This window comes from Capra hircus, chromosome 17, assembly GCF_001704415.2.
Source record: "Capra hircus breed San Clemente chromosome 17, ASM170441v1, whole genome shotgun sequence".
Classification (NCBI taxonomy): Eukaryota; Metazoa; Chordata; class Mammalia; order Artiodactyla; family Bovidae; genus Capra; species Capra hircus.
In genome coordinates, this window is record NC_030824.1 from 13,417,719 (window position 1) to 13,432,705 (window position 14,987).

General features: G+C 45.7%; 1 protein-coding gene across 1 annotated transcript in view; it reads right to left on the reverse strand.

Annotated features, from left to right (window-relative positions):
* The window catches only part of NOS1 (nitric oxide synthase 1), a 191,160-nt gene that overhangs the window by 92,180 nt on the left and 83,993 nt on the right, over positions 1-14,987 (reverse strand). The gene's annotated exons all lie outside the window — the stretch shown is intronic.

Here is a 14,987-nt window from a genome sequence, read left to right on the forward strand (position 1 = left end):
AAGGTTCAGGGACTTGCCCAAGGTCAGGTGGAGAAGGATGGTGGGGGGAGGATTTGAACTCAGATCTCGAGTCTGAGCTTTTAAATACTCTAGTTTTTAGCAATTTATAATCTAGTGACTTTTGCAACTCCCACCAGCTTCACCAGACTCAGAGAAGCGGTTGGAGTGCCGGAGGACCACAAGGAGGCCAAGTGAAGACGCAGTAGTCCAGGTGAGGTGCGTGCACCCAGCACCCACGGCATGGGCCTGAGAAGCTATGGAAGCACATCTCATGTGTCTGGGTTGGGGCAGGTGACCTGTGGGCTACAGGTGGAGTGGGGCAGGGTGGGAGGTAGCAGAAAATCCCTTCATCTCTTTACCTACCCCCCAGCTCCAGCCGCAGTTTCCTCTCTGCCCTGGCACCCCTTGCCATCAGCATCCTCAAAACTCCTTCACCCAAGGAGGGAGCCCTTATCCGCCACTACTGACAAAGCGACACTCCCTTGTTCCCCTTTTAGCGGCTTTCCGGGGTCACCCCAGGGCTGAGGCCGCTGATAAACTCCTGCCGCCTCTGAAAGCAGGGGGTGGGTGAGGATAACTCTCCCGGCACCCCGAGGAAGAGGCGCTACCTCCCAGATCCCCCACAAGGGAGGGCGGTGGTTAGCAAGTTCAGCCTTTCCCTTTTGCAGCTTGCGTTATGTAACTCTGCCAGCCCCTCTGTGTGGGTGAGGGAGTCATGAATACCCAGACCCAGCCTGGGCTGCTTTCTCCATCTGGCGTCGCTGTGTGTGTGTGTGCGTGTGTGCTTCTCTCTGTGTATTCATGCATCGCCCTCCTGCTGTGTCATTTCTCTGCTGTGTGTATGAGCCTGTGTGGCCCGTGTGTTGACAGGCTGAGTGTCTTTCGGCATCTTGCTGCCGGCCTTCTGGCTTGCCGAGAAAACCAGCCCAAACTGCTATGTCCTTCCTCACTGGGGAGGATTGGTCCACCTCCCTACCCGCCCCACCCTGGGCTCTGGTTTCTTAACTCTCCCGGAGCTCTCGTGGTACCCATTTCTTCTGGGTACCAAACCCAGGATTTAGTTGAAGGCAGAGACAGCTGGGACCTCCAGATCTCTTGAGTGTTCTAGTGTGGCACTGGGCTCCATTCTTTAATTCAAGAAGGGACTTGAAGGTGAGCTCTTCGGGAGGTGGAGGCCCCCAGCTTGCTTCTACCCCATACTGGCTTCAGCCAGAACTTACCAAAGGGACTTTCCTGGTGGCTCAGTGGTAAAGAATCCGCCTGCCAGCGCAGATGACATGGGTTCAGTCCCTGATCTGGGAAGACCCCTTGTGCCATAGAACAACTAAGCCCATGCACCACAACTACGGCGTCTGTGCTCCAGAGCCTGGGAACCGCAACCACTGAGCCCACGTGCCACAGTTACTGAAGCCTGCTTGCCCTAGAGCCCCTGGCTCTGCAGGAGAACCAGCACAATGAGAAGCCCGCCCCTCAACTAGAGAGTAGCCCCCACTCCTCGCAACTAGAGAAAAGCCCTCACAGCAACGAAGACCCAACACAGCCAAAAATAAATAAAATTATTAAGAAAAATAACTAGTTGAGGCATTACATTAAAAAAACACTGCATTAAAAAATAAATGCTGGAGAGGGTGTGGAGAAAAGGGAACGCTCTTGCACTGTTGGTGAGAATGTAAATTGATAAAGCCACTATGGAAAACAGAATGGAGAGTCCTTAAAATACTAGGAATAAAACCACCATATGACCCAGCAACCCCACTCCTGGGCACATATCCTGAGGGAACCAAAGTTGAAAGAGACAAATGCATCCCATTGTTCACTGCAGCACTATTTACAATAGTTAGGACATGGAAGCAACCTAGACGTCCAATGACACATGAATGGATAAAGAAGTTGTGGTGCATATACACGGTGGCTCAGTGGTTAAGAATCCGCCCGCCAATCTCCGCAGGAGATGCAGGAGACATGGGTTTGATCCCTGGGTCGGGAAGATCCCCTGGAGGAGGAAATGGCAACCCACTCCAGAATTCTTGCCTGCGAAAGTCCATGGACAGAGGAGCCTGGCGAGCTATAGTCCATGGGGTCGCAAACAAGTCGGACACGATTGAGAGATGCGGAATATTACTCAGCCATAAAAAGGAACTCCTTTGAGTGAGTTCTAATGAGGTGGATGAACCTAGAACCTATTATACAGAGTGAAGTGAGTCAGAAAGAGAAAGATAAATACCATATTCTAACGCATATATACGGAACCTAGAAAAACGGTACTGAAGGATTTTTTTTGCAGGGCAACAATGGAGAAACAGACATAGAGAACAGACTTACATGGGGATGGGGGAGGAGAGGGTGAGATGTGTATGGCAAAACCAATACAGTATTGTAAAGCAAAATAAAAATTAAAAAAAATGCAAAAAAAGAAAAAAAGAATAACAGGGAAACTCACATGTAAAATAGATATCTATGTAAAATAGATAGCCAATGGGAATTTGCTGCATGGCTCAGGAAACTCAAACAGGGGCTCTGGATCAACCTAGAGGGGTGAGATGGGGAGGAAGATGGGAGGGAGGTTCAAGAGGGAGGGGATATATGTGTATCTATGGCTGATTCATGTTGAGGATTGACAGAAAACAATAAAATTCTGTAAGGCAATTATCCTCCAATAAAAAATAAATAAGAAAAACACAACTTACCAAAGGACAGAGCTGGGACTTGGCTTAAGAAAAAAGACCCGCAGATCTCCCTGGCCACTCCTAGCTTCTCCGCTCTTTCTCAGCTGCTTTCTAAATCAGCAGCGGGGAGAGGGGTGGGGTGGGGCTGCTGGCTGGCTGGGAATAGGGAAATTGAAGTGCTGTTTTTTAGACCTTGGCCCTAGAAAGACAACTTGATCTTTAGAAGGAATGGAAAGAGGCAGGGCTTCAAAGAGGCAGTGAAATTCAGCATCTACTGAGACAGGGTGGGGTAAATAGGCTCTAGGTCTAAGCAAGTGCATTCTGAGCCTCCATCAGGGTCAATCCTAATCTTAATGACAACCCCCCCCCAATAATATCCCTCTTTTCCCTCCCCAAACACATCCTCACCCCCATCCTGACCAGGATCAGGTTTGACATCTGCAAAGAATGTACTAAGATGCCAGACGGAGACGTGTCTGTCCTGCTTTGTGAATGTCCAGTATCCACAGTGTCTCCTCAAACCTGGGCCTCCAGGACGGCTGGCTACCCTTCTGCCACAGGGAAGATTTTTAAGGCCCTTTCTGGCTCTATCTGTGTGTTTCTGGGTGAGTTCTTTATTTTCTCTGAACCTCAGTTTCTGTATGTGTAAGATGGGCTCCTTAAGTAACTCTTCACATCCTGGGTAACTGGGAGGACTGAACAAAATAGTTGAGCGCACGGGTTTCAGTAATGTCACAGAAGGAATGCTCAGAAGAAATGGCTTCTTACCACTGTCGTGTAACATGTAATGGTTCCGGCTTCCTGGCCCTTGACTCGGGGCACTTGCTACTCTGCGGCAGCCTCTCCAAAGGCACGTCATGGGCCAGGAGGGGGCCGGTGCTTGAAAGCACAGAGAAATCTCACGCCGCTCATGGTACGAGGCGCTGAATACAGGGAGACGGGTGCTGGGGATCCTGCCAACCCAGCCTCCGACTCTTGGAGTGTGATTTTAAACACGGCACATGCGCGTGCACACCACGGCACATACCATGGAAACAATACTTGGACCCAGGCCTCGCTGGAGTAGTTCAGTGGTTTCGGGAGTACCTTGCTGTGGAGGAAATTCACGGCTGACTGTCGAGGATGACTGCCAGGGAGAAGGAGGGAGCCAAAATAGGCCAGCGTCTGCTACTACCATCTCACTGTGTGACCTCGGGCATGCCACCCCTGCCCCATTCTGGGCCCACGTCTGCATCCAGGATGGTGACGGGAGCAGTTCCCAGGGATGGAGAGTTTAGCCAGCCAGTGCAGGAGACGTAAGAGACATGGGTTCACTTCCCGGGTCAGGAAGATCTCCTGGAGGAGGGCATGGCAACCCACTCCAGTATTCCTGCCTGGAGAATCCCATGGACAGAGGAGCCCGGTGGGCTACAGTTCACAGGGACACAGAGTCGGACACGACTGAGCATGCACACAAGCACGGTGCTGAGTCTTCCACATGGGTGTCTTATTTCATCCTGACAGTGACCATGTAAACCACATGTCATTTTTACCCCCATTTTACAGAAAGACAGGCTTCCCAGCTGGCTCAGCAGGAAAAAAATATCTGCCAGTGAAGCAGGAGATACAGGTTCAATCCCTGGCTTGGGAAGATTCCCCTGGAGAAGGATATGGCAACCCACTCCAGTATTCTTGCCTTGGACATCCCATAGACAGAGGAGTCTTGTAGGCTACAGTCTTTGGGGTCGCAAGAGTCAGACATGACTGAGCAACTAAACTACAGCAATTACAGAAAGATAAGGTGACGGGTTCCAAGAAGCAAACTGGAAGACTGCCCTGGCTCTAAGCGAGCGGGTGCTGGGTACACACCTAATCCTGAAGACGATCTCCTAAGACAATGCCTCCCCCCAACACACTCTCATTGGCTGCCATACTTTTCATTCTCACCCTGACTCATCACATTCAATGGTCTCCATTTTACAGAGGTTGAGATTAAGCTACCCATTCATTTCAGTTTTAGCACTGAAAGTCCACGGACACGAGGATGATGAAGAGCCATTAAAATCCAAAAGATTGTCCAACTCCCACACTCAAAAATAAGGAAATAGAGGCCTGGAGAAGGGAGGAGGGTACTCATTCAACATGGATCAGCCACAGTTGGGGTGTCAAGAGCTGTCTGTCCAATAGGGCAGCCACCAGCCACATGTGGCCTTGGAACCCCTAAACTGTGGCTGGTTCCTGGAGATGTGACCTAAGGGCGAAATCCACATGGGGTCTCGAAGACTAGGAGGGAAAAAAAGAATGTCAAATAGCTCAATAATTTTATAATATGACCGCATGTTGAAAGGATAATGCTTTGGGTATACTGGATTAAGCATAGTTATGAAAAAATAATTTCAACTGTTGCTTTTGATGCTTTTATATGCAACCACCATACAGTTAAAAAGTCAGATATGTGATCATATTGTGTTGCCACTGGGTAGCAGGTCTAGAGTCTGGCCCTCATGGTGCCTGAACCAGAGGGCCTCCCTGCACCCCACTGCCCCTTAGGTCCCCTCAAGCATCTACTGATAACCTAGGCAGGAAGAAGATAATTCTGCTTTCTAAAGAAGTCAGAAAATGACATAGAGGGTAAAAGCAAACATCTCGCCATTTTTTAAGGTTGATCACTGGATAGCAGGAGTGGGGGGAGAAAGAAAACCCACCTCAAACCGTGTAAAGAGAGAGAGTAGGGTGTCACCTAGGCTGGTTGTCCAGAACCCAACAGCTTGCTGTCTGAATGTCATTTGAAATCTAACCCACCTGTGCAACAAATGTTTCATTTAAAAAGTGACACAGATCTCTTTTGACAGGTGGGATATGAGCTCCAAGATATACCACTAAGTGAAAAAAGAATGGGGCAAAAGCATATATTCTGTACAGGTAAGTGGAGAGAATGTTCTGGAAGGAATGGGTGTCACTGGCTACATCTTAGATGGAATTCAGGACATCACTAGTAGGAGGGAGACAATGCATTGACTACCTTGATAGATTTTATTTTCTCGGGCTCCAAAATCACTGCTGATGGTCACACAGCCATGAAACAATGCTTGTTCCTTGGAAGAAATGCTATGACAAACCTAGACAGTATATTAAAAACCAAAGACACTTTGCTGACAAAGGTCCATATAGTCAAAGCTATGGTTTTTCTAGCAGTCTTGTACAGATGTGAGAGGTGGACCATAAAGAAGAATGAGGGCCAAAGAATTGATGCTTTTGAATTGTGGTATTGGAGAAGACTCTTGAGAGTTCCTTGGACTGCAAGGAGATCCAACCAGTCCATCCTAAAGAAAATCAACTCTGAATATTCATCAGAAGGACTGATGCTGAAGCTCCAATACTTTGGCCACCTGATGCGAAGAGCTGACTCACTGGAAAAGACCCTGATGCTGGGAAAGATTGAGGGCAGGAGGAGAAGGGGACGACAGAGGGTGAGATGGTTGGAGAGCATCACCGACTCAATGGACATGAGCTTTAGCAAACTCCGGGAGATAGTGAAAGACAGGGAAGCCTGGTGTGCTACAGTCCATGGGGTCACAAAGACAACTTAGCAACTGAACAACAGCAGCAAATTATTACTTTAAAATCATCTCAATGTGTATACCATTAAATATTAAAGAAAACAACACTCAGCCTGTAAACTGGCTGTTTCCACTTCAAGCACCCACAAAATCTCTAAAGGAGTCACAACTCTGATTCCCATGTCCCTCCAATCTCATTTAAAAACAAATCCCAAGCCCTTCGTGTCTTGAAAAGCAAACAGGATACTGCCACCCCCAACACAAACAAAAGACCAAAACTGTAACCCAATTGTGCTCTTAAAAAAAAAAAAAAAACGCAAAACACCAAACCACAAAACACAGCAACCAACCGACTTCCTTACATCTCCTGAACTGCTAATTTGCAGTCCTTCCCTAGAGAGAACACCCCCCGGGAATCAAAATGACGTGCTTTCTCCCACGCTGGCAAGTCATAGCTACAAATCCTCCAACCTCTGCAAGCTGCTGGCGGGGGGTAGGGGTAGGTTGGCATTCTGTGTCTTGGGGATCCCAGAGACACAAACACCCTGGTGCCAGGGGGCTCTCCCCAGTCACATAATTCCCCAGTTTCACAGCCACAGTTTGTTCCTGATCGTCTCAGATCTAATGCTCAGATCACCAGGGCAGGAAGGAGCATCGTTTGGAGTCAGGAGCGTGAGGATGAAGGGCCATTTAGAGTTTGACAGTACACTCTGATGTGAGCCCTTGAGAAATTTACTCTCTCATCTATCGTGCCTTGTATAGCCTCTTTGTACAGCAGATTGACAGTATCTACACCAAAATTGAAAACACATGGAATTTTGGCCTGGCAATTCAATTCTTAGGACAAACTGGAAGGACCATCCTTACACACACATACACACAACACACACACACACACACACACACACACAGGGTTGTTCAGAATATCAAGAGACTAGAAAATCTAAGTATCCATTAATAGAGAACTGCTACATAAACTATGGCACATCCATGCAATGGAATACAGCGCAGGCATTAAACAAGGGGAGATTAGATCTATGAGGACCAATAAGGGGGCACTTCCCTGGCCATCCAGTGGTTAAGCCTACCAGCTTCCAATTGAGGGGGGCGCTGGTTTGATCCCTGGTTGGGGAACTAGGATCCCACATGTTGTGGGGCACAGCCAATAATAATAATAAACAATAAAGGACCAATGGGGAATGATTCTTAAGACATAGTTAAATTAAAAAGCAAGGTAGAGAACACCAATACATAAATATATTTGTAGACCATTGCATGTATTTGTCTATACTTCCACGTAAGCTTGGAGATGTACTCAATATCTCTGGAAAAACACTCAAGATGTTGGTCACAGGTGGCTGCTGGGAAAGGAGACCGGGAGGCAAAAGGTTAGGTGGGAGGAGGAAGTTCACTTTTATTATATATTCTTTCATATTGTTTATTTTTTACGATGCTTTTATATCAGCTTTAATAAAAGGACAAATCTAAACTCCAATGAACAAAAAGATTGTTAGTGAACTTAGACAAATAACTATATTGTTATGAAAATAAGAATACTCAGTCTCTGAATTCTGGGGTGGGGGGGGGATCAGGTAGGGAAAAAAATAAAAATGTTTCATCATTTTCCCAAAGATACATTTTATCAAATTGCTGTAAATCAGAGATAGCTTAAGAGAAAAGAGAAAAAGGTTTCCTTAAATCTGGAAAAACAAAACATTTAAAAAATCAGCAATATTTTAGAAAATATAACTTTTTTAAAAACTTAAATTGAAGTCAAGATTATTTTGTATTTGAACCCTAGCTTCTCCATGTAGCTTTGTGACGATCAGCAAGTTACTTAACCTCTTTGAGTCACGGTTTTGCATCTATGAAATGGGAGTGATAATAGCATCTCCTCAGGGCGTGTGTGTGTGAGGATGGCATGAGATAATAATGAGTATTTTCCGAGTTCTTACAATGCACCATACAGAATGGTAGGTGCTCAGTAAATGGGTCCTCCCCCGCCTCACTTCTTTTACCAATTATTAAAATGCAAGCAGATGTTATTCTACTGGCTGTCTGGAGCATCCAATGGACATATGTTGCTTAAAGTACTTTGTGCTGGAGGATCAGGTCAGTGCTGTGGACACACAGGTTGGCCCTGCTTGCCAATGGAATGGGAGCCTGTCACGGGCTCCTTTTTTGGAACACCAAGAGAACGGGATGTGTTGTGTCGGAATGTGGCACTCGAGAGACAGCCAGGAAATCGGGCCCTGGGACTTCGTGATGAGTCATCACCAGTGGGAGGGGGTGGGGTATCACTGGTCCAGTCCATCATCAGGAGGGAGTTTCACAGCTGTCAGCCCCGTGTTGCAATAGATCTGGGGAATTATGAAACGTTCATTCCTCTTCATTTTGCAAAGCTCATTTTTATGAACAAGTTCAGCCGGCTGTAGAGCCCTATATCCATCACACAGACTGAAAATTCCAGGGTTGGGGGCTGGGGTCTTAAATTCTTCCATCCGTGGACCCCTCAGGGGCACAAAGTCCGCAAGGATGTACCTCTGCCCCTGTCCTTGCCAGACACACCCCACCACCGACATTGTCAGGTAGGGGTTGAAGGCATTTGCACTGTGGTTGCAAAGACAAGGGTTTGTGACCCTCCTCCACCACATTTTAGCCTCAGATTCCTCATCCGTCAAGCAGGAGAAATAAGTTACATGGAATAAGCGGATGGAAAACATCTGATGGTAGCCCCATGCACTTTAGTCCACGTAAAGTGCATGGGGCTTCTATTATTTTAAGAGTCACTTTAGATGACACCTCAAGGAAAATGAAGTGTGTCAGCCCAGATAGGTGAACAGAATCATGGGCAAGAGGACAGCCTCCTTACTATAAAAAAGAAGCAAACTGGGGCTCCCCTGGTGGCCCAGTGGCTAAGACTATGCTTCCCACGCAGGGGGCCTCAGTTCGATCCCTGGTCAGGGAACTATTAACAAGTTCCACAACTAAAGGTTCAAAGGCCACAACTAAAGATCCCCAGTGCCATAACCAAGATCTGGTATAAATTGTTTTTAAAGGAAACATATATTACCAGTGGTCTCTGAAACATTTCTTAAGAATCATTACAAGAAGATGGCACATATTTCCTACCCTCAATACACCTTACCCTCTTTTACTTTCTTTTCTTCTTCCACTTCTTTTTGCTCCTTCCCTTCCTCTCTTCTTTCTTTTATTTTGTCATTCACGTCATCTAGTCATTCACTAACCCTTACGAAGATCTTAACTGGGCCAGCAAGAAGCTTGGCACTGAGAATGTAAGGTAGATAAGACAGCCAGCATTCCTACCCTTGGATCTCCCAAGCCAGGAGGGAAGTCGGGAGTGGAGAGAGAGATTAATGACAAGTATAGTGAGTAGGACAAAGTGGAAAAACAGGGTGCTAATGGGAGCACGGGAGGACACTTAACATAGTCAGAGTGGTGGTAGTCAGGGAAGGCTTCCTGGAGGAAGAGTCAGGAATACAGAATTGGCCAGATGAAAGGGTGGGTGGTGGGAGCAAAGGATGGGAGAGACAAAGCACTGAGGTGTGGGAGGGAGCAGGTTGGAGGCACTGGACAAAGTCCACTATGACAGGAGAAGAAAGCCAAGGTCTTATAAAGCTGGAGGGATCTCCAGGAGCTAGATCATGCAGTTATCTTGAGGTCCAAGAGAAAGATTTTGGATCTTATTTTCACGGCGATGGCAAACACTGCAGGTATTTGAGAAGAGATGTTCTGTGGTTAGACTTAGATTTTATTAAGATGCTAGATAGAAGATGGGTGGAAAAGCAAGGCTGGCTATGGGGAGCTCAGTTAGGAGGCTGCTGCAGGCCAGAGATGAGAGATGATGGTGGTCAGGATTAGGGAGGAAGGAAGAAAGTGGGTAGATTTAAGAGATATTTGGGTCCAACTCTTTGCAACACCAAGGACTACACAGTCCATACAATTCTCCAGGTCAGAATACTGAAGTGGGTGGCTATTTCCTTCTCCAGGGGATCTTCCCAACCCAGGGATTGAGCTCAGGTCTCCCACATCGCAGGTGGATTCTTTATCAGCTCAGCCACTAGGGAAGCCCAACAATTTTTAAAGGACACACAACAATTTTTAAAGGAATATGATGATACAGGGTGCTCAGGGCTGGTGCACTGGGATGACCCAGAGGGATGGGATGGGGAGGGAGGTGGAAGAAGGGTTCAGGATGGGGAACACATGTACACCCATGGCAGGTTCATGTCAATGTATGGCAAAACCAATACAATATTGTAAAGTAAATAAATAAATTAAAAAAATAAATAAAGGAATATGAATCTGAGAAAAAAAGAGAGAGATTTGGGAGGTTGAGTCAACAAGATCTGGTGACTGAAACCTGGGGTTTGAAAGAAGGAGGTATCCAGAATAACTTTTCAGCTCTGGCTTCTACAAGCAGATAGAACATGATGGGGTGAAGGAAAGGAAAAGAGTGAATGAAACTCATTTGACAGAATTGTCCTTCTTGGGCAGTAATAAATAATTTAACTGCATTTTAGTATATTTCAAGAGGCAACATTTCCTGATGCCATTACTTTCTTAATTCTGAGAATTAAGGGGGATAACAGCAAATAGAATTGATTTGGCTCATTTCCCCAGCTGTGCTATTTACCGGGCATTTGATCTTGGGCAAGTCATCTTTCACATTTTGAATCTCAATTTCCTTTTGTGAAATTGAAAAGGTAATAACAACTACTTGGAAGGTTTTTGTGAAGATTAAATAAGACGGATGCTGGAAAGAGCACTTTGTGAACTGTGAATGTCAACTGCAGTGGTAATGTTGAGTCTTTATTTTCAGGAGGGCATCAAGAACAGTATCATCCAGATAGCAGCTCACTGGTAATGGAGATTTAATTTAGTTTCTCCTCATGCCTGGCATCCTTGGGTGCCTCTGGTGCAGAGAAGCTCGGTCAAGAGGATGGCAAAAGGCACTCATGGGAGGAAAAAGAAGAAAGAAAGATTATATCTGCTCCCTTAACTCAAAGTGTTAGTTGCTCAGTCATGTTCAACTCTGCGAAGCCATGGACGGTAGCCTACCAGGTTCCTCTGTCCACGGAATTCTCCAGGCACGAATACTGGAGTAGCCAATCCCTTCTCCCAGGGATCTTCCTGACCCATGGATCAAACCCGGGCCTCCCACACTGCAGGCAGATTCCTTACCATCTGAGCCACCAGGAAAGCCCTCCTTAACTCGAAAGTTCCTTGCAAATAGATAACAGCATCCACAGAGGCTTGAATCAATTACAAATGAATTTCAGCGAAGGGAGAACACATTAAGTAGAAAACACAAACTTGCAACGGCAGGGATAACTTGCATATGTCAGATATATCGGTAATAATAATAAATGTAAATGGATTAAACTTAAGTAAAAGATCAAGACTCAGATTAGCTAAGTGGAATTGCAATTATCTTGTATTAGCATGGATGTAGGGACAAGAGCCAAGGACGGAAAAGAAAATAGTTTACTAAGGGAAGTATGAACTTGGTGTACATCTGCTGGTCACTTAACTCTAAGGCAGCATAAGTCTGATTTGATTTGAAAGACACAATTGGCTCTCTTCTTAGATCAGCACCTAGTAAACACAGAGTAAATATTTACTGAATACATGATCAGCTAGCCAAGCAATATCTTTTAGTAAATTTGTATTAAACAGGCTGAAATATATGGAATTAGCAGTTTTGAAAATATCAAATACAATAATTTCCTATAGTTCAATCTAATATTTCAAATATTTTTATATGTAAGAACTTTACTGAACTCTAATTTTGTTCTCGCAACAAATTGAAGGATGTGATAATAATATTCGCATTTTATAGATGCTGAAACTGAGGCTCAAACATATGAATTAAGTCATGGAAGTTTATCCAGCTAGTGTCAACGGTGGGGATTCCAATCAAGTTTGTTGGAACTTAAAATCTTTGCTTTTTTGTAAACTCTTAATAGCCACAAGATTTTTGTCTCGGATTTTTTTAAGCAATCATATCACCTACAAACAATGAGAGCTCAAAGTCTTTGCTTTTATCACTTTCCAGATGCTACGGGGTACTTTTGTTTCAGTTGGCCTGATCACCAGCTATAACTTTAGTAATTGGAAGTTGAAAGGGACTCCAGGCATTTTCTATCCCATCATAATATGGAGTCTATGGGCCCCCTACAGGGCTCAGGAATCCCTGAAAATCCTGAAATTGTGTGCCAAAAATTTTGTGAGTACATGCATATGTGCATTTACACCAGGAGGGGGGCAGAGCATTAATACGATTTCCTAAGCACTCCTTGACCCAATAAGCAGTAAGAGTGGAAGTTACTAGATTAACCTTACATTTTACAGATGAGGAGATTGAGGCTCCAGATGGGGAAGAACTTGCCATAAGTTCTTAGAGACAGAGATCTCTGTCCGTGATTCGGACCTCTTGCGTGATTTTTTTCTCAAACTAAGGTTACATCCTCATTCTCCTCACCTCTCTTGTGAAATTAGGAAATTCTCTCAGCGTCCTGTATTCAACAGCAATGCTAATCTCAGGATGTCAGCTGCAGCCTTTTTGGTACCTGCCCCTTCTATCTAACTATACTATTTCTTGATTATTCAAAATAAGCCCAAGGCGTCAGCAATGTCTTCATCCCTCCCCTCCTGGTGAACCATCTCCAATTACTTTACACTTCTCCAGGACTGGCGTCCGAGGACACCCTGACAGGTGAGAGTTAGGGGCAAATTGCCATAAAAGATGTGCAAACAATTCTAGGATTTTCAGGTAATCCAGAACCCTGGAGGGATCCACAGATCCCGTACAGATTGCTTACCAAGGTAAATATTTATAGACCAATACGTTCCATCTACTCACCTTTTAGCAAGTAACTACTTTGTTCTCAGAAAGGATGACTCTAGTGAACTGTGAGATTGTATGCACTGTGGAGACAATCTCTCCATGGTGATCTCTCTAGAGATCATGGGTCCCTGGTTTACTCGGACCCCTGGAGCACAGCAAAGCACTGCACACATAGTAGGTGCTCAATATACCAGAGTCTCAATCCCCACACCTGACTTGCTATGTAAGGTGTGGTCCATGGACTACCGACATCATCTGAGAGCTGGTTAGAAATGCAGAATCTCAGTCTCCACCCAGACCTACGAATCAGAATCTACATTTTTAAAAAGACCTCTGGGTGATTGGTGTGTACATTATAATTTAAGAAACACCGTCTGGTTTGGCTCTAAATGCCTGTGTTACATTTTCACAGCCGAATGAAGCTTCAACCAGAACATTTCAGTCTAGGGTGTGCGGTAATATTACACGGAACCACGTACAACTGCAGATACTCAACCATTTCGTGACCTACAAAAATGGCAATTTCCAATGAAATTCCAATTTCCTTTCAACTATAAACTGTTCTGCACAAAACTGTCTGCTTCAGAGAGGCAGGATATCACTTGCTTCAAAAAGGCTCTGGTCAGATTTTACAAACAACAGCCCACAGGCATACAGATGACTTCTGTTTAGTTAACACACTTCAATTTTTTTTTTTTTTCCAAATTGGTTACCACCATTAAAAAACTGTAAGTTTCACATGAAAATTTTTTGGCTTTCTTGGGTTCCTGGCAGGTACATTCACACTGGGTCTGCATTCCTCAATGTTGGCCAACAGCTGGAGTGAGAGGTGATGCCCCTTTTAAGTGGGGCATGAGCCTCTCAGATCCCAGCACCTGTGAAGCCCCCTCACTCATTTCTTCCTTGCCAGGACCCTGCAGGTGGGACCTGAAGGGTTTGACCATGGGACCCTGGATAGATACTGTGTTTTAGAGGGGAACAAGGAAGGTCACCTTTAGAAGCTGCTCAGTGAAGGGAGGTGCTCAGTGATCTGGGTCCCATCATAGGTGCTCTCAGTTGGTCCAGGTGTTTGATGAGAAGCTCACCTTCCTGAGAGCTCTCTGCACCTGTCCCAGTCTGTGCACTCTGGTTGATGCTCACCCTGCCCTCGTCTCCCTGGGTTAAAGCTACTGAGAATAGGACAGCATTTCACATTGTGTGTGTGTGTGTGTGTGTGTGTGTGTGTGCGCGCGCGCGCGCGTGCGTGCGTGCATGCATGTGTGTGTGTGAATCACTCAGTTTTGTGACCCCGTGGACTGTAGTCCACCAGTCTCCTCTGTCCATGGAGTTCTCCAAGCAAGAATACTGGAGTGGGTTGCCAATCCCTTATTGGGAGGATCTTCCTGACCCAGGGATCGAACCTGAGTCTCCTGCACTGCAGATGGTTTCCTTACTGTCTGAGCCATGAGGGGAGCCCGCTCCACATGGCAGTAACCCCAACTCCCTATCTGCTTCTTCTCATACCTCGGGGTTGTTTACAAAACCCTTTCCTGGAGTGACACTTCTCTCTCTAAACGGAGCTTTTTCTTTTGATGTCAAGCTGGTCTGTGCCTGCTCATTCCAATGAGAGCTGAAGAGAAACAGGTGTCCTTCCTCTATTGGGAGGAAACACACAGTCCCAGACTCTATACGTTTTCCTTGGTGACTCCACCTGGGTTCCCTGAGCTGGCTGGGAATTTATCTCCTGCTATGCCAGTGTACCTGGTAAGCCCCTCGAAGACATCCTTTCCTTGGCACTAAGGGACACATTCCCACCTGATTCAGCCTTACCAGAGTTCTGCAAATTTCCCCCTGAAATAAAATCACAGGAAAAAAAAAATAATGTCACTGGGATCAGCATCTACACATTCATCACAGAGGTGGGAAGGAAGG